This window comes from Mus musculus, chromosome 18, assembly GCF_000001635.26.
Source record: "Mus musculus strain C57BL/6J chromosome 18, GRCm38.p6 C57BL/6J".
Classification (NCBI taxonomy): domain Eukaryota; kingdom Metazoa; phylum Chordata; class Mammalia; order Rodentia; family Muridae; genus Mus; species Mus musculus.
Window position 1 is genome coordinate 58,154,618 of NC_000084.6, and position 23,125 is coordinate 58,177,742.

General features: G+C 40.1%; 1 protein-coding gene across 2 annotated transcripts in view; it reads right to left on the bottom strand.

Moving 5' to 3' along the window:
- The window catches only part of Fbn2 (fibrillin 2), a 201,950-nt gene that overhangs the window by 145,995 nt on the left and 32,830 nt on the right, over positions 1-23,125 (bottom strand). The window lies entirely within an intron of this gene.

Here is a 23,125-nt window from a genome sequence, read left to right on the forward strand (position 1 = left end):
CTTTACCAGCAAGTGGACATTATATCCTCTTTGCTCTCTATCAAATGACCATTGTCTTGCTCTGCTATAGATGATGAGCAAAGACTGAATAAATGACAACTGTGTGATGTGCAGCACTCCTATGACCTTCCTATGAGGCCCTAACACGTATGAGGACTTTCCACGTCATCACTACACATCAAAGTTAAGGTCCAAGGCCAAGCTATCTTGGTGTGACTTCATAGCCCACCCTTAAGACTCCCTGATCCAGACTCAGTGTATTTAATGAAATGTTCAAGAACTCCACATGCACTTCAAAGCTTGAGGGCTGAATCAGACTACAGGCGACTCAAAGGCTGGCTCTGGGTATTTCTAGCCTATTTTCTTCATGTTGTAAATTTACTTCGATAAACACTCTAGGCATCCAGTAAACATTCTTGTAGACAGAGCTGAATCACCAGCAAGACAGCCTTTGAGTGGAATTGATGCTGATTCATAAAATGTGAGGAACAGGGGTAAAGTCCGTCTCCTAGTGTCAGACTGATGTAATGACTCCCATTGGCCCTGAACACTGAAGAGGGACATATGCAAAAGAGTTCTCTTTCCAGAAAGACTGTATCTCATCGTTGACTAACCCTTGGGGAATACAAGATGTCTCGGGACTTCATTGCAAAGATGAGTGGTGTGGTTTTTATGAGAAAACTTCTACTGTGAAAATCAAACTCCAACAAAATGACATTCAGAATGACACGTATGACATTATCTAGCATATAAAGGCTGAAAATGATCAAACGAAACTTAAAACCACATGCAGAAGTGTTTAGTGAGAAATGAAGCTTCTTTGCAAATAAGAAATGGATGTTTTGAAAGTTCAGTGTACTTTGAGAGCTAACACGAAGATAATTAAAGTCAACGTAATGAAACAAAATCTCGAGCAGGTATTTTGGCACAAGCTGGATTAAGGTTTTTATATGTTTGCAGATTAACTTCCACAAAAATAGCTCATTTTAATCCTTCATGAGAACAGCAGATGTACTGGCTGCAAAGTACATTCTTGAAGAAAATCCTTTTGTGTATATGGGAAGATATACCGGCCTTATGAATAAGCATTTGCCAGGTCATAACTTTTTAAAGCCTTCATAAAACCCATATTTTGCCATTTTAAATATTGGATTTGTGGTTTTCAATTATATCATGTTCTGGACATGTAGGAAAACTCCATTTCTTACCAAACAGCAGTGAAATTATGACTTCTCGAGATGCATGGATAAATGTGTATCTCCAAATTCTTTAGGGGTTTCAGGTTCCCAGGAAAGAGGCCTGTGGTGCTTTCCTCTAACCCACCCTCAAGCAAACCAGTGGGCCAGGAGACTCATCCCTCTATCTAACCACAGCACCTTCTCAAAATGTAAGCATCTTAACATATTGTTAGTGGATACAAGTAACCCTGTGTCCTTTGCAATCAGCCTTCCTGGTGGAATGTAAAAACCCAGGCAACCTTAGGCTCCCTTCCCAACAATAAGTTTCCTCCTTCTCCCTCCCCCCAGCCCTGCTACTATGTATACTTTCCTCTGCCAGCAGGCTTTCAGCTTGGAGTAGCAGGCTGAACCATCTGCCTGGCTCTTTATCTCATGCTTTTGCACATTTGGGCAATTAGCAAACTCATAAAACAATTGTCAGACCCTTGCATTTCTTTCCTCTCCAAACAACTTAATTAAGGAATAGATTACATGTCATAAATCTATCTGTCTGAAACACTCAATTAGATGACTTATGGTACATTAATTGAAATGAGGAACTATTTATCACAGTTCAGTTCTGGAACATGATTACTACTTCCCCAAGACTCGTTAGGACTATTATCAGCCAAATCCTAGACAACTGCTCTCTGAGCACCGTGGCACTATGAATTTGCATCTTCAGGACAATTCATATGAATAAATGACATCATAGGCTTGAACCTGTATATGGGAGTTATCCTCAGAAGAGTGAGGTTTGAAAACACTCTAGAACATGATGGAGGGAGGCTAGGATGCTGAAATGCAAGCTTGTATCATGAGAGAAGACATGCAGATGAGATGAAGGAGGGGATTAATCAAAACACACTGGCAGAGAGAGAGAGAGAGAGAGAGAGAGAGAGAGAGAGAGAGAGAGAGAGAGAGAGAGAGAGAGAGAGAGAGAGAGCCATAAACGTACCTAGTATTTCATAACCACATTTTAAAATTTACATATATATTTTAAAAAGAGACTTTAACAGGAGCTACCTCATATAGCCAGAAAAAGCTGTTTGCAGAAGCTATGAGTTATTAAAGCCCCAGTGAAACAGGTCCTGTACCTCTGAATTGGGAGTCATGGAGGCATCCCCAGGTCTCTAAAACAATACAAGTTCTTGCCATTCTTTTTGCTTGCCTACCAGAGGTAGATGAGAAGAGCCTACTACTAAAGACACTATCCATCTTGGATGTGTGATATGCAGAAAACACCTAGGACTGAGCTGGAAATGTCCTCCCTTCCTGCTAGCTTTCATCGTGCCAGAAGATGCTATGCAGGCTGCTGAGGGAGAAGAGGGATCAATGGTCTAACTTATCTGTGAATAATACGACCCTACAAGAACCACTTATGTAAGTAAGGTGTGTCCTAGGAGAACTCTGGTCATGGGGGTAACCATCTGCTTTCTCCTTGGATTAGAGACTGCTTCACAAGAGAAAACACAAACCTTGTAATAGAAACCTTGATCTAGGACACCCCATAGCAAGGGGGATCATAGGCCCCAAGGAAGAACTGAATACTGCTATTTATCTAGATTGATATAGCATCAGACTGCCCTGCGTCCCCATGCCCACTCTTGGGTTTACTCAGACAAGACTCTCCAGTTAGTGAACAGTGATGAACAGAGAGATTCACTGTTGCACAAGATCCTGAATATAAGTGTTAGGTGAACTCTATGTGTTTTTAAGTTTTTATGTTTGTACATTAATATGTATAGCTTTGAGTCTATCAGCTTGTAAGTCCTGAGTGCTAGGTGGGCTTTTAAGGTATACAGCTGAGTCACTTATGGAGGGCATCAGACATGTATATGTGACAAACCTGTAATATGACAAGCAGCCCATAGAGTAGTGTAGTGTTCCAGCTACAGTATAAGAGAAAACCAAAGATTACTTGAAGTTCTGTTAAAATGGCTACTAAAACATGCTTGTTAATATTTCAACACTCAATATTTATCATTCAGTATACTAATGCTCCAGCTAGCAGCATTTGCAATGATCAAGTGGTAGGGCCCACCCAGTGACAGATGAATGAATAGTAAAATGTGGTAAGTCCTTACAATGGAGTACCACTCCCCTCACCAAAATGGGGAGGTGCAGGCACGTGGACTGAAGTAAGTCAGTCACACGAGGACGGAAGCCATGTGACCTCACTCACATGAGATGACCAGAATAACTGAATTTATCAAAATGGCAATTATGTCAGTGGTTGCCTGGAGGAGCCGGGAGATGTGGGTGGGAAGCTAGTGTCTAAGTGGCAAGGAGATGTCAGCTTAACAAAATCAAAAGGGTTCTACAAATGGGTGGGGAGAGAGACTGCATAAGAGTGTGTGTGCCTCAGTGTGAGTGTAGTCCATGTTCCTGAACTTACAAATGGCTAATGTTGCAAAATGTATGTATATGGGCATGAGTTTAAGATAAATAATATTTATACAAATAATTAGATGTCTTACTCTCATTTTGATTATTCCCCAAAGATTAAGCCTCCACTTGATCCCTGACATCAGGGGTCATGACCCCTTGGTGCCTGAGGTCGACACTGAAGATTTGCTTTTGTGTTAGATGAGCAGCCACTTTAGTGAGCACAGCTGCAGCGCAGTTTATCTCTAACATAGACATTATTTAATACGTCGGAAGGGATGTGTACTTGGCAGAGAAGGACCGCTGTTTTTTGACACTAACATCAAAGGATGCATTAGAGATAGGGGGAGAGAATGATCATTAGGTGCTGGCCAATGGTACAAACAAAATTCCTGTCATTGCTGTTACTCTCCATAAGGAGGAAGGCTGTCAAAGTCCTGCTCCTGAGATTCATGGCCTATGGACTTGAAGTGTGTGCTCCTAAGTAAAATCAATTAACTTACTTAAAGAACAACCTCCCTAAAGTGATGTAGATCAAAAGCTAAATAGGATTAAGCAGAGGATTAAAGCCACTTTTGAAATAAAGGTTTGAAGAGACAAAAAGGCATTTTGACCTGACTTAATGAGGGGGAAATAGAGATAGAAAGGAAGAATGTGAAAAGAAGTTCGCTCACAGCTCTGACTAACAACAGACATTCTTTATGGGCTCTAAGAAAAATGTAAAACAAAGTAGTCCTGAGTATCTTTCAGGGAAAAAAATGATATATGCTCACAAAATATTTATGCATATTCAAGGGAGACTAAAACCAATAAAAATGTGGCACTTGCACAGATCTCATGTGTCCCTTGACTCAAACACAATAAGGTCCTTAAGACTGGATTTTGGTAGAAACAAATAAAAATTTCCACACAATTTGCTGAGGGATACTTTGTACAACAGTACACTGTTGATGTAACTCAGTGTGTCACATCAATGGCTCCTGAGTGGCATGAACTACCACTGCTGCTAAGTCAGGCGAGCCTAAAATATCTCACTCTTCCCCTCCGAACCTGATTAACAGCCTGACACGTGATCCCCAGAGCAACATCATGCTAGAGGCATTAAGATTCCCTGAACAGACAAAGCACAGCCCAGATTTCCTTACTCCGGCACACGCGCGCACGTACACACACACACACACACACACACACACACACACACACACACACACGAGCATTGACTAGTGTGATGGTTTGTATATTTCTGGGCCAGGGAGTGGCACCATTTGGAGGTGTGACCTGGTTGGAGTAGGTGTGTCACTGTGGGTGAGGCCTTAAGATCCACCCTAGTTGCCTAGGAGTCAGTCGTCCACTAGCAGCCTTTGGATGAAGACATAGAACTCTCAGCTCCTCCTGCACAATGCCTGCCTGGATGCTGCCATGCTCCCAACTTGATGATAATGGACTGAACCTCTGAACCTGTAAGCCAGCCCCAATTAAATGTTGTTTTTATAAGACTTGTCTTGGTCATGGTGTCTGTTCACAGTAGCAAAACCCTAACTAAGACAACTGGTATAAGATTATTATGAAATTAAAAGTTAAAATTGAATTGAGATAAGATCTTATTTTTATATTGAAAGGCACAGTGGAATACAAAGAAAAGCAAAAACTTCTAGAAACAAAGAGTCTTTCAAAAATAAAATAAGTGAGCAACGAAGTCCCATAGGAGGAACATCAATATGAACTAACCAGTACCCCCAGAGCTCCTTGGAACTATACCACCTACCAAAGAAAATACATGGTAGAACTTGTGGCTCAAGCTGTATAAGTAGCAGAGGATGGCCTAGTTGGTCATCAATGGGAGGAGAGGTCCTTGGTCTTGCGAAGATCATATGCCCCAGTATAGGGGAGTGCCAGGGCCAGGAATGGGAGTGGGTGGGTTGAGGAGCAGGGGGAGGGGAGGGGATAGGAGATTTTTCAGAGGGGAAACTAGGAAAGGGGATAACATTTGAAATGTAAATAAAGATGATATCTAATAAAAAATAAAATTAAATTCAAATTTAAAAAAAAGAGAAAAGTGAAATAAAGTCTTGCCTTCATAGGTGATCTACAATTCTATGTTACATATAGTTTTTGCTTTTAGAGAACAATAGTTTATCATAATAAAATTTATCACAATAAAGTATATTAATTTATTATTTCATTTATTTATTTTGGTAACCTGACTAATTGATTTTGATAAAAATTTTTGCTTATGGCCATGCAATTATTGGAATGATTGGATTCCTGATCTTTCTAACTAAACATGCCTTTAATTTGACAGCAGGTGAAACTGAAAGTTGCCAACTGAAAGTTGTAGAATTTTAGGCAAAAGAGCTGAAGTGTCGCCTATGAAAAGAGCATCCCGTGCTGCTTACAAAGGGACTTTTTTTTTTGTCCCAACTAGAGAATTGGTGACATGAAATTGATCATTTTAAGGAAGCAAAGTGCACTCAGCTCTAAAACTGCACAGCTCTGGGGTTTGCCAGCATGCATAGCTGTGTGGCTGAAAGAAGCAGCCAGCAGCCACATGTGGCTTCCTCAATTTCAGCTTAAAGCATGAGCGACATAAAACAAACATTCAGTTCTTCAGTCACTCTTGCCACATGTGGAGGGCTCAGAGGCCGCACGGTGGTTAGTGGCTACCAAACCAGACAGCACAAGTATTTACATCATCCCAGATAGAGAATGTTCTATCTATACATGCGGCTGCGGCTATCTCCCAAGACCACAGAGAAACGGAAATGAAACAGCTCTTGGTACTGAGGCGATAGCTCTAGCAAGGGTTATGTGTCTGAAGATACGCAGATTCAGATAGAAACCCTGTCGTGAAAAAGCAATAAATAGACAGATGGACATTCATACATACATACAGACAGACAGACGTTAAGTGCAACAAAACACAATAATATTTTGGACTTACATGCTGGTCATCATCAAAAATCTATCTAAGGAATAATTTAGTAGCTCTTTGACAATTCTTTGGTACTGCCCTGTGAGTGGAAGAAAATGGGGGCATGTGGAGGAAGAGGAAAGAAGACAAAGGATACACATGTGCCAAGTAGTGAAGTGTGTGTAGGTCATGGGCACAAAAACGCTTAATTGTGTTAACAGTCTTATTTGGTGGCATGTCTCGCTCCTTTAGTGATTTTACATAGGTTAAGCAGAATTGCCCAAAGTGGCATAGCTGGTACCTAAGTGAGGCAGGTTTTGAATCAGTGATTGCATCTAACAGAAAATCCTGCCCCTTTCCCAAAATCTTATGTGTACATGTTCATGTATGTGCATACATGTGGAGCCCTGAAATCAGTGTTGGGTGTCTTTCTCAAACACTCTCCCTGACAGTCTCGCCCTGAACCAGGGAGAATGGTGTAATAGGAACAGCCGTGAAAGAGCTATCTCCTTCTATGATCCCATTAGATTGGCTAGCCAGGGACCTCCTGCCTCTACGTCCTCAGCTCTGGGAGTACAGTCACCTGCCCCTGTGTCTGGCTTTTTTATGTAGATGCTGCCAATCCAACCTAGGTCTTCATGATTACAGAGTGAGTACTTCACTGTCTGAGCCATGTCTCCATCCCCAATTCCATATCCTCGGTCATCACACTCCTTCTTCTATTTCTCAGCATCTTTGATTATCACGGCACAGTTTGTTCTACACTCGACCAATACATCTTGCTTTGTACTAGCTACATTTTTGTGTCCATCTAATCCATTCCATATTTTAAGACTATAAGGTCTTTATTCTGTCGATAAATTAGCTTGGCTTACTGAGTGCTCCACTGGGCACTTTGATCTGCATCTCAGGAGCCACTGTGTCTCGCTCAGACTTCTGAACCATTGCCTGGGTATAGCCGTTTCCATTCCTGTTCCTATTACATCATTCTCAACGACGGATGTTCTCTTTCAGCAGCTACTCCACAGTGTGACAGCACAGCTCGAACACATCCTTATCAGCAGCTTTGCTGCTGGTCTCTTCATGGGCAGAGGGTAAAGAAGTGCTGCTTCAGTGCTGAAAGAGGCTGTGGTGACGGGGCTTAGATGGATGACAGAAAATGCTAGTCAAGTGCCCAAGCAGCCAGACACACTATCTACAGAAGATAATGTGGAACTGCCCAGTAAAGTCTCCGTTGAATCCGAAGTGTTAGGCGGGCACCTGCAGGCTCTGTTGCTTACCTCCCCAAAAGTTTTAGACCAAACGAGATGGAACATAGAAAGCATTTTAAGCACTGTAACAGATTACTTAAATTTGAATAATTTTCTACAGCCTTTAGAGATGGAACATGTTAGAAATGAAGGGGTTTGATTATGGACCAACAGATGGTGAAACAAGGCTGCAAAATTGTCTCATCAAAAGAATTTAAGTGAGAGCCTGGACCTCCTGGCTCATTCTCCTGACATATCCAATAGAAAATGGAACCTGGATACCTACAAGCTAGGTCCCTGAGGTGTCAAGCTTGTCTTTGATATGATTCATGACATTCATGACCAAACACACCTGCATGAAATTCAGAGTAAAGTGTAACTCAGCATTTCTCACATGTGGTCAGTGTCAGGCCAGTTACACAAAACATTAGGAATATTTTGTTAAAAAAGGATTCTGTGGTCAAACATCAGGAAATATATCAGAATTCAAGAAAACGGGCTCCTTTGTAGATACGACGCTGCAACCTTTGGGAGTGCTTAATGTACTCAGGTACGTATTAACTGCCAAGAGGAGGCTATCAGTAGGCAGTCTTCAAAATTTATTTGCTCATAAAGAAGTTTTACACAGGAGCATTCCTGAAGACCAGTGTCGGGTGAAACACACTTTGGCAAACACTTATCTTGCACTATGCGAGCCTCTGTCATAGCCTTAAATGAGGCTGCCTGAAACAGATTTAGTGAAAAGATACCTTTTGTGTGACTGGCTCTCCTCCAGATGACATCACTGCTGCTGTAACTATCACGAAGAACGTCAGAACCTGCGCCATGCTGTGATATACAAGCTTTCTGCAGCAGATCCCATACTAAGACAGCTAACAGCGCTGACAGTGTTTATAGGTGGTTATAGCTCCGAGGCCCTTCTGTCTTCATGGTGCTGTTCTTCTATCTTCCACAGCTCACATCTCAGGCCTAAAATGTGATTCCTACATTGCTAAGCAAGCAATGCAGGGCACAGGAGATCATGTATGTTGGTGTGTGCAATTGCTCATGAGTGCAATATGGTGAGGCACTTATGGTTACTGCAAATGGTACCGAGATCGTCTAGTCGTTTAGTTGCTTCTCTGTAACTCTGATAAGCAAGGTACCACATTCTACTTCTCTGTACAGAAGCACCAAGTTCAACGGCTGGAGAGGGGGGAGGGGCACTCTGCCAGTTCAGGAACCCAAGCCTTCACCAGCAACTTGCCTGTGATCTGAGAGCCAGCCTCACCAGTGGCCGATGAACAGTAGTGATTAACATAGAAGAAAATCTAGTTGGGTGTCCGTGTTTCCAAATGTCATTAACAGTCTAGACATTCGGAAACATCGCATATCCAATGAGTTCGCTTACTTCTGTCTCTGTGTTTGTAAAACGAACCTCAAAAACCAGGAGAACTTACACAGAGCAGGTGCTCTCTCTGAACATGTGGATGTAAGGACACACCTTGAGTGCTGAACTCAGTGTCTGCCTTTCAATAAATGCACACTGCCTGGTTCCTGTCCTTATCACTATGACTATTAATAATCTAATATCTTGGGTTACTCTTATTTGAAAAACACTTCTTCTGTCTTTGAGTTCTTCATGCCACAACAGAAAAGTTTTGTAAGGTGAAGCAGGAAGGAGGCAGAAAAGTCTACGTAAAACTTACTGTGGCTTTGAGCCTCCTAATTATATGTGGATAAAGTGTTCTTGCTTGTGAAAGCCATAGGAAACCACTTAAATGGGTAAGTAGATCTTCCCAAGAAATAATACACTTCTGAGCCTATTATTCAAGCTCCCTCTTTTTCAAAGTTCTGTTTGGAACCAGAGCCAGGATTTGCAGTCTGAAAAACGGTACTATGCAACGAGGAATAAATTATTTTGCAGAGAGAAATACCAGGTCCATAAAAAAGTTTGGCAGGGAAAAGAGGACACTCCCTTTTCACCTCACTTAAAAGTGCAATGGGCAAAGACAAAAGCAGAAATCCTGTCGGTGTCCCTCGGTGTCCCTGGGCTGCCACAGAGAGCACTCTTGGTTGCCAACTCTCACTCTTGCTCCCAGCAGTGTTGATCTGACCTGGACAAAGGCTCAGTTATGGTTTCCTGATTAGTCCTAAGGTTATCTGTTCAGATGAAGTCTCTGTGGACTCTCTGGCTTCCCTTGGGTCTCAGTGGCTTTGAGCCACTGAAAACTGACCCTACCTGTGATGACATCAAAGAAAACCTACCTGGACATCCATGTTTCCAAATGTCACTAACATTGCAGGTATATGAAACATCTCATAGTCAATCCAGTTGTAGCTCAATATAAAAACTCGTCAGGCTTTTGTTTGCTTATGTGTATACTTCTATTCTCAAAATTGAGAAGAGTGTGATTTTTATTATATTGTAATAATTATATTATATTGTAATCTATTTATCTATCAGTCAATCTAAATATCACCAATCAATTTATCATCTATCATCTATATATCTATGCATCTGTTTTCTGTCAATCATCTATCATTTATCCATATCCTACCCTCTATTGTCTTTCTTTTCAATCATTTGTCACCTTCTCTCCTTATTTAGTATTATCATCCACCTCAAAATTATTATTGGAAAAATATCTTCGTTGAGCTCAGAATCACACACTCCACATTTTCACTTTTGGTATATAAGGCCCGTGTCTATTTTCCTTCTAGTCATTAGGAAAATTATCCCAGTTCTCAGGTAATCACAGACAACTTTGCTTGATATACAGTCAAGAAATTTTAAGACCTATGAGATGGGCTTCCTAAATTGATCATCCCTTTGAGGAGCAAAATCAAATGTTATGCATAAAAACAACTCTAGCTAATTCGGAGCAAAAAAAAAAAATCAACAGCTAAGGTTGGTTGAATTGTTCCATTTTTGCAATACACTTTCATTCTTAAGATGATCTCTTATAGATTCACAGAGCACCCAAAACTCACACTCAAAATATAACATGAACTACAGAGAAAAAAAATGTAGCTATATTTAACTTATACTAGGTTCAAACTTTCTTTTCATTTGGGAGAGAGTTCCATGGTGTAGTTCTTGGTGGGAGCACCATGCAAAGTCACATAGTTTCCTCAGCACAAGAGGAGGTGGCAAAGGCCAGAGAAAGGACCTGGGTAGTTTCCTGTCTACCTTCCCCAGACCCCTTTCTCCACTCTTCCTGCAAGTCCTGTCCCACAGCACACTCAATACCCTTACACAGCATTCCTCTGCTTCCTATTTTTAATTATATAGGCTATGTTTTTTCCTCTGGTAGACTGGCAACTGAGAGCCCTAACTGAAGTATGTTGACATCTTATGGACGATGAAATTACTAAAAGTTTAAAATGTTAATTTAACAATGTAAGAACCCACTCCATATTTCTTCCCTCTTTCTGACTTTGTAGCTAGGGAGCAGCATGTACCAGTGGCAGCCACCCTTTGCAAGTGCGCCACCGTTTAGAAGTCTAAGCATCCATGGTAATGTTAGTACCAGTCTCCACTGCAATTCCAAATTCTAATCTTTTCCACATCTCCTGTAATGTTAAGATGCTTAAAGAGTCCTACCCAACATTAATGCCATTTAAAGAGGCCTAACCCTTACAGAGGCCTTTGCACCTGCTGGAATCCCCCATCATGAAATACTTCTCTGTCTCTGGTACACTGATTTGTCAAGAAGACAGATATGAGCTTTCCAAAGACACGCACAAAGGATCCGATGGGAGGCACTGGTCTGACTTTGTGGAACCTTCAAAGAGACACAGAGACAGCTGACTCAAGCTGGAAATGAAGGAAGGTCTTGTCAACTGCTTGAGGCTGGCTGATGTTTTAAGGTGCTGACCATCTAAAGGCACTTCCTTTACAGACATTGGGAAGCTTAGTGTCTACTCATGTCCACAAAGTCTCTGTAATCCTCAACGAAACACTTAGAGCAGAGAAGGCTGAGAACAATAAAATACAATGATTCTGAATACCTAATAGTGCTCCATGCTCTGAGAAATACACAGTGTCCAGGGTGGACCAGAGAGTATTAGTATTTCCTATGAATCGATGCTTTGTAACATCGTAAGTGAAAGAAAGCATCAGGGAAAACTTAGGTATGCAGACAGACTTTTCAAAATCACAATCTTTACAGAGTAGACACTCTGGCTGCCAGAAGAGACTCCATAACTGCATTTCCATCTTGCAGTGTCTGACTCAAGTGAAGGAATGCAACGTTTTCCACAATGGAGGCTTGCAACTGACTGGGCTGCCTAACACACTGCTGAAGGTGAATGAGCAAAGGCAGGGAAAGGGTTAAAACTGTTCAACACAGAAGCCCGTTTCTCATGCTTTTGGAGTTGTTGGTGTAGATTTCTGTAGAATTACTGCTTTCTCGTGCTTGACCTGCTCATGTCTGAGTACATTTATGTTCAGCTACATTGTCTCTCAGTTGCAACCTTGATAACGAAGAGGTTTTGGAATTGTTCTGTAATGACTAAGTTCATGTATAGCACTGCATATCTGAACGCCAGGAGATGAGGTGTCACTTACGTTCTAAGCAGAAGCCATAAAGGGATTTGATAAAAACCGAAATGTTTTGTGAATAAAAACCGAAATGTTTTGTGAATAAAAACATTAGCACTACCAAAATGTCAATGACTAGAGATCACACTGGCTGGGGACATATATCAAGCGGCGGCACATTTGGCAAGCGTATGGGAGAACCCTGGCGTTGATCCCTGGTGATTCAGTGCAAGCTTAGATGTCTTGTGCATGCATAACAGTCACTGCGTTTAGTAAGGAAGGAAAGTTAGAAATGAAAAGAAAATACAAAAGATTATATCAATAAAGCTGTAGTCATTGAAGGGACAGAGAGGAGGAAGGCAAAAATAACGACAAGCCACTTTCTCTAGTTTTCTTTCTTTGTGTGTTTACGTGTATAGCATACTCTATGTGGTGTATGTGTATATGTATGTGGCTATTTGCACGTGTCTATGCAGAGAAGGAAGTTAGGTGTCCCGCCGAATCCTCTCTATCATATGCCTTTAATATGGAGTCTCTCACTGAACCTGGAGCTTGAGTGGAGGCAGTAAGTCACAGCAGTCCTCCTGTCTCAGCCTTCTGCAACCCTGAGGATACAGGCACCAGGGCTATCCCCCCCCCCCCGCCCCATTTTGAGTGGGTGCCAGAAATCAAGCTCAGATCCTGATGACTGCACAGAGAGCCCTCTTGCCCACTGAGCCATCTCCCTAGACCCTGCACACCATGTTTTTAAATTACTAAGTTTCACACAAAGCCTACCTTGGTAAGAACAGAATTGTCTTAAACAAATGATGCACTGGGGAGAATCATCTTATTCAGAATCATCTTTGATTCAGAGACTGAATCAAAGTAATAATTCATATATATGACTTATTTAGAGACATTTCTCTGCTTAGCTGCAAGATAACATACATATATATCACCAGAGATCAGGTATTTAAAAAATTACAATGAGAACTTTATGCTGTCCACTCTATAGTCCCTTAGCCCACAGTTTTTATCCGAAGACCTCTTTCTCTGCTAAGGGTTGTCACAGACAAGCCAAATTGGAGGGAAAAAAATCATGGTTGGTTTTAAAACCAAGTACACTTGACATTAAATTAAGATCCCCCAAAAGAAACATGAATTTTAGTTCCATACCCTTGTGCCACCACTATAAACAAAACCTGCAGAACAGAAAAATATTTCTGCTGACAAGTGGCAAACATGCAATGATAACTACTAGGAACCTAAACTCACAGCTTTGAACCATTACGACGGGTTCTTCCTTCTCTTGTGTCTCTTGTGTCTCTTGTGTCTCTCAAACACACTCAACTCTCTCCAAAGTTAAAGCCTTTCCCGTGAAGTCTCTTTTGTCAAGCACCTTGCTTCTACAACTCTCAAAACAGTCAGGTCCTTAAAATAACCAGGTCTTTAAAATGCCCAGATTCCACAAAAAAAAAAAAAAAAAAAAAAAAAAAAAAGGCCAGGCAGACTCTTTCACTCTCCAGACCTGTACTGGTTCATATCGCTGCTTGTCAAATACAACCTGCCCCTTTTCAGACACACGGGAAGAAACAAGTCTTTGTCCCTTACAAAGGTGTAACTGTAGCACATGACATTTATTGTCAATAAAGCAAGAACAGAAGTGTCCTGCTAGCTTCCAGGCCACCGTCTCCTCTCCCTGCTTCAGTATCTACAGGGGTGGGTATGAGAGTCAGCCTTTTCCTTTTCATAGCCACGAGCTGCTATGACCATCAAAGCTCCCACCAGCCTCCCCTGGATATTTGGGTAAACTGAAATTAACCTTTGCTGACTAAGTAAACTGCATAGCAGTCTTATAACTGGTTGGTATGCCAGTTCTCACAACCTCACAGATTGTGGGTGGAAACTCCACATGGGGTCATATTATTGAATGTGGGAGTTTCAAAAAAACCAAACCAAACCAAACAAAACAAAACCAGGCAATAGTAAAAAGGTTCTGAACACACATTATCCAAAAGGAATACAAATCCACACCTGTGACAAATCTGAAGAGGTCATTCTGCCAGCAATGGCCCAGGTGGCCCTAGTTGTGTTTGTTAACATACCATATGCACACTTTGCACATGCAGCCCGATGCTCACAAGCTCACAATGACTGCCTGAAGGACCCGGGCTAAAGCTGGCTCTGTTCCATGTTTTTAAACTGCAGTTTTCACTGTACACTCCAAGGTACAGCAACAGGATGGCCTGATTATAGAAAATGCAGACAGAAGGTTTCCCAACTGCCACTCTCAGCCTGCATCTATTAGTATACTGGGTTGCATTAAGTTAGAATGTCAGGGTTCTTAGAATTGCTGCCTGTGTAGTTGGCTTTGAGGTTCACAAAAATTCATTACATTAGTTTTGGTTTAGGATTAGGATAGAGTTTCTAACAATTTCTGAAACAGCTCCACACTTATTTCTGCTGTTTTCTATACATACTGAGTGGTGTTCAAATGTGAGTTAATTCTGAGAAGCATGGAAGTTGCTCTATGTATGATGGGATCAAATAGTTATTGAGCTCAATATCCAATTATTCATGTAATAGCAAAGAAGTACACCATTTCCACAAATATATATATATATATACATATATATATATATGTGTGTGTGTGTGTGTGTGTATATATATATATATATATATATATATATATATATATATATATATATATGTCCAAGAATCATTTAATCCCTGGAACCAGACTCATGGACCAGCAGTTAAGGGCTGTTCTTGCAGAGGACTTGGGTTCAGTTCCTAGCACCCACATGGTGGGTCACAACAGTCGGCAACTCGAGTTCCACGGAGGCCTGTCGCCCTCTTCTAGGCTTCATTGGAACTGTATCCACATGCTGCACTTAGTACAAGCAGGCAAAAATCACTTGTACACATAAAATAAAAACAAGTCTTAAACTTTTCTTCATAACTTATTATCCGTTATACTGGCTTTATAAGAGTAATGGTACATATACATGTATCATTCAGGTTTTTAAATTATTTATGAAGAGTTGGTATTAATTCATATGTATTTCTAGGATTTAATATTAATTTGATGTGGAAAAAAAAGACTCTCTGTATTCCCAGTTTATATGCCCATGCACCCATGATCACAGGAAAATTTCTTGAATGAAAAGATATTGAGAGTAGAAATGGTAGCAGAAGCCTTGACCTAAACCACCACAATTAACAGAGGTCTTAGACTAAATGACACCCTCAGAGTGAAAATTCCTACGCAATTATTTGAAATTTCTCCAGACTAATTTATCAGAAAAATTGTTTATTTCCACCGGAGAATGTATCTTTTGTTTTGTGTGTGACTAGCTGTTTACTCGTGAGTAGTGCAGAATGAATAAGTGTTTTACTTTGTTACAATACTGCAGGTACCTTATAAACTCTGAAACACCGTATTCTTAGGCAAAAAATTCAAATAGTAAATATTACTTACTTTATTACAATAAATGCAAGTAGCAAAAGATTAAACACACAGGAAAAAATTAAAACACATGTAAAATCCCAAACTTGAATATATATATATATATGTACATATATATATGTATATATATATGTATATATATATATATATATATATATATATATATATATATATATATATAATATAAGCTCATTTTACAATAGGGACACAGCCCCTTCCACATAAGAACCCTGAGAAAGGAACTTTCCTGACTCTTAGGTAACCTCAGATGTAGTCTGCATAAACAGTGTAGAACTACGCAAAATTAAAAAAAAAAAGTCACAAGAGTTATAAACATGCCATTATGTAGAAGCTATGAGGAATGTGGACACTAAACTTGCCTCCCTACTGTCTTCTTGCAAATGAATATATCTTCCAGTCCTGCTCATTCATGACTGTTCATTTCTCACATAGAGACTGTTGGGAGGCTAAACCCTTAGGAGGTCTTGCTTCAATAAACCCAGACTCAAAAAGACAGAAGAACTGGAACCTGGGATGCAGGTGGAGAGGCCTGAGGTTCGGTGTCGGCTGAGACTCAGTCTAAGCTGGAGACAGATTTTAAGGAATGGATAAGAAGCACAACAGAGATGAAGTGAGATTGTAAACTGGCCCAGGAGAACGATCAAAGGGGGAAATATATGACATTTAAAAAAAATAAAGAGATGGTTTGATTAATTAAATGTCATAAAGGAAGTTGATGAATTTAAAGATACACTCACATACACATAAAAGAAATTTATAGAAAGATGATAGAAGATTTGCTAACCTGGTCCCCAGTAAACAATGAATAAAACGACTTCAAACAGCAGCCATTTTAAGTCTGGGAATATTGTCCTAGGGGCACAAAGCAGACTAATTAACATGTCTTCAAGAAAGTCTACAACACTGCAGTAACAGCAAGAGTCTGTGTCTTTGGGAGCCACGCCCTCCTTCTGATGTGCCAGCTCAGGGTGAGGAGGTTCCAGTACAAGCAAGAACAGCGAGACATCACCCCTTCTCCCTTTTCTTTTAAGGGCTGAGTCTTGTCTTCCGGGGAAGACAGGCTATGACTCGTGTCCTCAGCTTGGTATTGCAGAAGTTCACTTGCGGGGACAGACAGGTTAGAGCTCTGAAGGAATGGATACTACCCTGCTACTCAGGGTGCATCTGGCCAAGAACACTAGGGCAGACACTGCTACTGTTGCAGTATGCTGCAAAGGGGAGAGGTTTCCAGTAAGGACAGCAAGCTGAGGAGATGCAGACCACTGACTGTCTCTAGCTCCAATCCTGAACAAGCACTCAGAGATTTAGTTCACAAGAACTATTTAAATATTTAAAATATTACATAAGAATACTTTTGAACATGGAAATTTTGGTGGTAAGCAAGCAAGAGGATGCAGGTAGCTTTATGGGGACAATGAGCTGAACCACAGCCCAGTTAGTTATCTGGAAGAAAACCCACAGAAAAAGATCCCTAAGGACTTCAAAGACCAGTCTCAAAGAATTCTTCTGCAAAGAGGCCTGAATTTAATTGAAAGAGCCTGTGGAGCAATTTATGCCCTAAGGCATTAGAGAAACAATGAAGTAATTAGTGAGCAATTAGTGGAACCCCACAAATGGGTGTGACATCAACAGAAGCAGACAGCTTAACAGAGATCAGAGAAAGGGAGAGTCAAAGAAAGCTTTGCTAAAACCACTAGTTCCCCCAGGGTGAGCGAGCATGCTCAGAACTTGTTTTCTGTCTCAGTCTCTTCAGCAGGCAACAGTAGCATCGGGCTTGGGAGCCTTAGAAGTATAGACTTGCTACAATGTATCGTCTCTTAAAGTTTTCAACAAAAGCCAGAGGGAGAAAGAGCTGACTGTAACTAGAGTTTGCATAGGAGATACCCAGCCTGGGAGAGGCCCCTCAAGACCAGGTCTGATGGAATTCAAAGCAATCTCATGATTATTGCTCAAGGACTAAAGGAGATCTTGCTGGACAAGCAGTGTGTGATGAGAGTTTCATAATCAATTAGGCAATTAGGAAAAAGGATCAAACAGGAAGTCTGAAGCGACAAGATGGAAGCAGGCGTGAGAGTGGACTAGGCAAAGTGGACAACCTCTGACTTTCCCATTTGATTTCTCTTCCTTTTCTTTGAGGTTGGGTCTTATACTATAGCCTGGGTAGCCTGGAATTCACTATGGAGAACAGGTTGGCCTCAAACTTTTGGTAATTATACCTGTTTCAGTACTTCAAGTGTCAGGATTACAAGAATGTAATGACCTAATATTAGCTGGTATTTCTTTTTAAAACTAATTTGCGTGTTTGGTGTGTGTGTGTGTGTTTGGTGTGTGGGTGTGTGTGGGAGGGGTCATGCACACGTGGCGCACATGTGGAGGACACAGGTAAACTTGTGGGCTTAAGTTTTCTTCTTTTGTCATGGGTTCCGGGGGTTGAAATTACAGTGTTAGGCTTGGTGGCAAATGCCATTATCTTCAAGGATCTGATGGTCACTGGCTTGTTTTGTTGGGGTTACATTTTGAAGGCAGAGCATGGCTATGAAGGGAGATTCAGAGAAATGTGGGAACACCACTAAGTATCTGGCAATATGGGTAATAAGAAAAAGAAAAATATAGGTATCAGAAAAAGAGAGAAAGCAAAATTAACAGTGGAAGAAATACTAGCAGAAAAATCTCCTGGCCTGATTGAACACATCATTAATGAATCTACAGCTCTGTGGTGGTTTAACGAGAATGGTCCACATATGTTCATATATTTGAATGCTTGATCCCGAGTTGGAGAAACTGGGAAGAATTAGGAGGTATGGATTTGTTGGAGGACATATATCACTGGGGACTAGTTTTGAGGTTTCAAAGGCCCTCACCATTCTCATATTCTCTCTCTCTCTCTCTCTCTCTCTCTCTCTCTCTCTCTCTCTCTCCCCCTCCCTCCCTCCCTCCCTCCCTCCCTCTAAGACTGTAAGTCTTCAAAAATCCTCTTCTTCTATAAGTTGTCTTGGTTGCTCTACTTTATCATAGTAGATAAGAAAACCGCAAAGAATTTCAATACACTCCAACTCCTTAAAATCAGAAACTGAAACCTAGACAAAGAGGGCAACTATTAAAGTAGTTGGAAAAAACCAACACCTCCCACACAAAAGAACCCCAGTATAATTAATAGCTTCCTTGCCAGAGGGGGAAAAAAAAGAAAAAAAGAGACAAATTTGAGACTGGGAAAAGAAGAGCAAACTAAAATTAAAGCAAACCAAAAGAAGAAGATCCGAGAAATGGATGAAACTAAAAAATGGAAAGATTAAAAAAAAACAGCAACAAAAGTAAAAATTTGTCCATTCATAGATAAAATTGGCAAGTCTTTCACTAGATTGAACCAAAGAAAAAGGAGGCAATAGAATAATTAACATCAGGACCGAGAAGATAATTGTTGCTGATTATATGAAATAAAATTGATCATAAAGTGATACTACGAATATGGTCAATCATATCAATAAGCTTGTTATAGATATGGCCAAAAATATGAAAACTCTCTCTAGAGGAGCTACAAATCAGACTGAAGTTGTAGCAAATCATTCTACGGAGTCACAGTTTAAAGAGCATCAAAAGCAAAGAAAGATATCAAAATTAAACAAACAAAGAAACAAACCATAGACCCTTCTTAGGGAAGCAGATCCAAAATCTTCAGCAAAACAATGACAGGCAGGGACTAAAAACCCATTCAGAGAAATATATTCATCACTAAAAAGATTTAAGCAAAGGTTTAAGCTGGTTCAATGTATAGAGATTAATCATTGTAATATACAATATCAATCTAATAAAAGTCAAAATCAATCTAATTAACTCAGGAAAAACATTTAAGAAAACCCAGTATCTTTTATGATAAACACACACACACACACACACACACACACACACACACACACACACACACAAAATAGGACTAGAAGGGAATGTCTTTAATCTAGTAAGGATATCTACAAAAGGAAAGAAAGGAAGGGAGGAAGGAAGGAAGGAAGAAAGAAAGGAAGGAAAAAAGAAGGAAGGAAGAAAACAGGACAGAAAATGCATGCTACAACGGTGAAATAATGGGTACATTTTTCTAAATCGAGAATTAAGACAAGGAAAGCAAGTTCACCATGTTTGTTCAACTCGAGAGTAGAGGCTTCCACCAGAGTCATTAGGCAAGTAAAGGAAATAAAAGTCTGTCTGTTTTTAGGTGACATGATCATGCTCTTGTATTATCCACTATTACCCATTTTAATAACTAGTTCTCCAAAATTTCGGGATACAAAATCAAAGCATGAAAATCAATTGTGCTTCTAACCATTAGCAATAAATGATGAGAAATAAAATTAAGAATACCATTTACCTAAATACTAAACACCTCTGAGGTTATCTTTTTAAAAAAGAAATAAATTAGAAAAAAAATTGGTTGGAAGAAACAAAAATCAAATTAAACAGATTTCTTGACACAACTTGAGTCACCTGGGAAGAGAGAACGTCAAGTGAGGAATCACCCTCGCCCCCATCACTGTCCTGTGAGCATGTCTTGATTGATAACTGACAAAGAGGGTCCAGCCCACTGTGGGCAGTGGTCAAGGGTTGTATAAGAAAGCAAACTGAACAAGCCATGGAGAACAAGGTAGTAAACAGTATTCCTCCATGGTCTCCACTTCAGCTCCTGTGTTACTTTCTCTTAATGAAGGACTCCGTAATCATCTGTAAGATGTCATGAATCCTTATCTCCAAAAGTTGGAACAAAGAACTATCTTAACAAACCAATGGTAACTTAAGACTATCAAACATCTTCTCTAAAATGTTTTCAACAAATAAGAGAAGGATACTTCAAGCTTCATATACTGTTTGGCAAATGGATACTCAGAAGTGCCAGGGCAACTTCCTGGAATACCAAATGTTGGACTTAGGAAAATTTAGTATGTGACACATGATCAAACCCATGATCTTTAGAGATTTGTGAATCCAATTCGCCGGGGTCACTATGACTTACCATCTTCGTTTCCTAGATTTGGTCTGGTATTCACAACAAATCCAATCACAAACGAAGGAAGAGCAAATTAGTGAATAGTTTACTTGGAATTACTAAATAATATTCAGATAACTACATTCCAGGTTTGCTTTAGTTCAGACAGGAGCAATCTGACAGAAGGAATAATATAGTCATTCAATAATATAGGAATAATATAGACTTACAGTAGAGTCACCTGATTTCCAGTTATCATGCTAAATCAATGGCACCGAAGTGTCCCCTATGAGAAGGAACTTGTTCCTAATTCATGGTGACTTTGGACTAGAGAATGTTAAATCTAGACTTTGAGATCCACTGTAATTGGATTTTTAAAATAAACAACACAAAATTCTCCACAGAACTTCTAATAAAACGCCCGGAGGAACGTGTTTCATAACGTTAGTAACTAAAAAAAAAAAAAAAAAAAAAAAAATCAGGTATTTGTATCATGCAAGGTATTGACTTCTTTCTACTTGCCAAAGTGCACAATGGGAAATAAATCCAAATCTAGAATCCTCAATCCCTACAGCAATGCTTCCTCCTCTGACACCATTAGTTCATTGTCCAGAGAAGTACGGTGGGAAGATAGAGGAACTCAAAAGAGACAGAGGGCAGGGTATATTTGTCTTCTCTGAGGACTCAGCAAATCCAGCCTTCTCCAAGTAATTCCTGCATAGCTCTGAACAGCTTAGAACTTGATAGAGGGTGTGGCTAGGGACTGCTGCAGAATCTTATATATATATTCTTATAGTCACACTTAATAGGCAAAAAAGGATAAAAGAAGAGGAAAAATAGGAGGAAAATACCACAACAGCATTAAGGCTTTAATTGGCAGATAGTTAGACTTCCCGTCAGGATGCCCCTTCACCTCCACCGTTCCTTCAGGATTTTCTGATGAGCTAGTCCCCAGTCTCATTTAGTTCTGTAGTGAGGGTTTTCCATCAACCCTCACTACAGATAAGTGATATTTATCTGGCAAAGGATGCCTGAGCCACGCATCCCGAGCTGGTTTTTTTAATTGTTGTTTTTGTTTTTGTTTTGTTTTTGTTTTGTTTTTGTTTGTTTGTTTTTTAACAAATAGCCTTTCACATTCTTCCTCCGTCACAAACATTCTTGATGGAACCAAAAGACATTCACATTCACCATGGTCCTCTGGCCTTGTTCCAAATGTATTGACTTAGCTTTGCTCTTTCATCATCCACAGGAGATGCATGGTTTTAAAATATGCAAGTATTAAAAATTGACAGCGTTCTAAAAGGAGGAAGCATTATAAACATAAAAAGTAACATACTTGTGTGTTCCTTCATGTATCTTACTACAGTCCACACAACACTACCTTATTAAATCCTTCAAACTGCTCTTGTAATTATTGAATAAAATACAGTTCAATTACAATGAGATAGGTCGGAAGTTTGCTTCAAATGAGTTAGATTGTCCTTTTGAAAAATATCAAGGAAGCTTTCCATTTTGTACACATAACTTCTAAAGTTTTTCTGGCATACTTCTGGTTTATGTCACCACACCCACACTGACTCCCTAAGCCAACATAAAGGTTCCGGGCTGTTTTGCCACCAGCATGTGTTAAGCTTCTGACTGAAGTCTTAGGATTTAAAATAGGAGGTACGGGGAAAACCTTATGATAAAAGTAGACTACTCTCAAATCTTGTTATTCTGTATCAGGATTCAACTGTTCTAATAATATAATTTGAGGACTTACAACTTGGTTCAAAATATCCTAAAAGTGAATTTCATCCCAAATGGCTTTATTTGGGGCTTTCTGAAGAAAAAAAAAATAGGAATACTTTGTAAACCCCTTATTTAGTTAGCAAAGAAAGCACCCTGAGGTGTTTTAAAAGGAGCATGTGTCAGCAAGTATTTCACAACCTTTACCCTCTAATGGGATTTCTTCAGAGGCTTGCAGACCAGCGATGGGTTTCACAGCTTAGTGATTGAACACAGGTGAAGCCTGCGTCAGCATCTTTAACGCCTCCTCATCCTGAGATCACTGAAGCTGAGCACTGAATCAGAACCTCTAGGAACTGGCATGGGGACGTGTGTTTGGGCCAAAATATCCAGGTTATTCTTATGACTGAGAAACGGCAAACACCAAGTCTTCATTTCCCAGACAGCAATTTTACTTACACAGTAAAGCGTTAAATTCCGATTCAAGCTTCTACTGTAATATTCAGAACTTAATTCTTTTCCTTTCAAGATGAAAATGGTCTTGTTCAAGACTGGAATGTGCCTCGTGTGCTATTTCTAAATCAGATGAAAACACTCACGAACATGCAGCTTGGCCCATATGGAAGGGATTTGCATGCATTAAACTGTGACATTAAGTACGG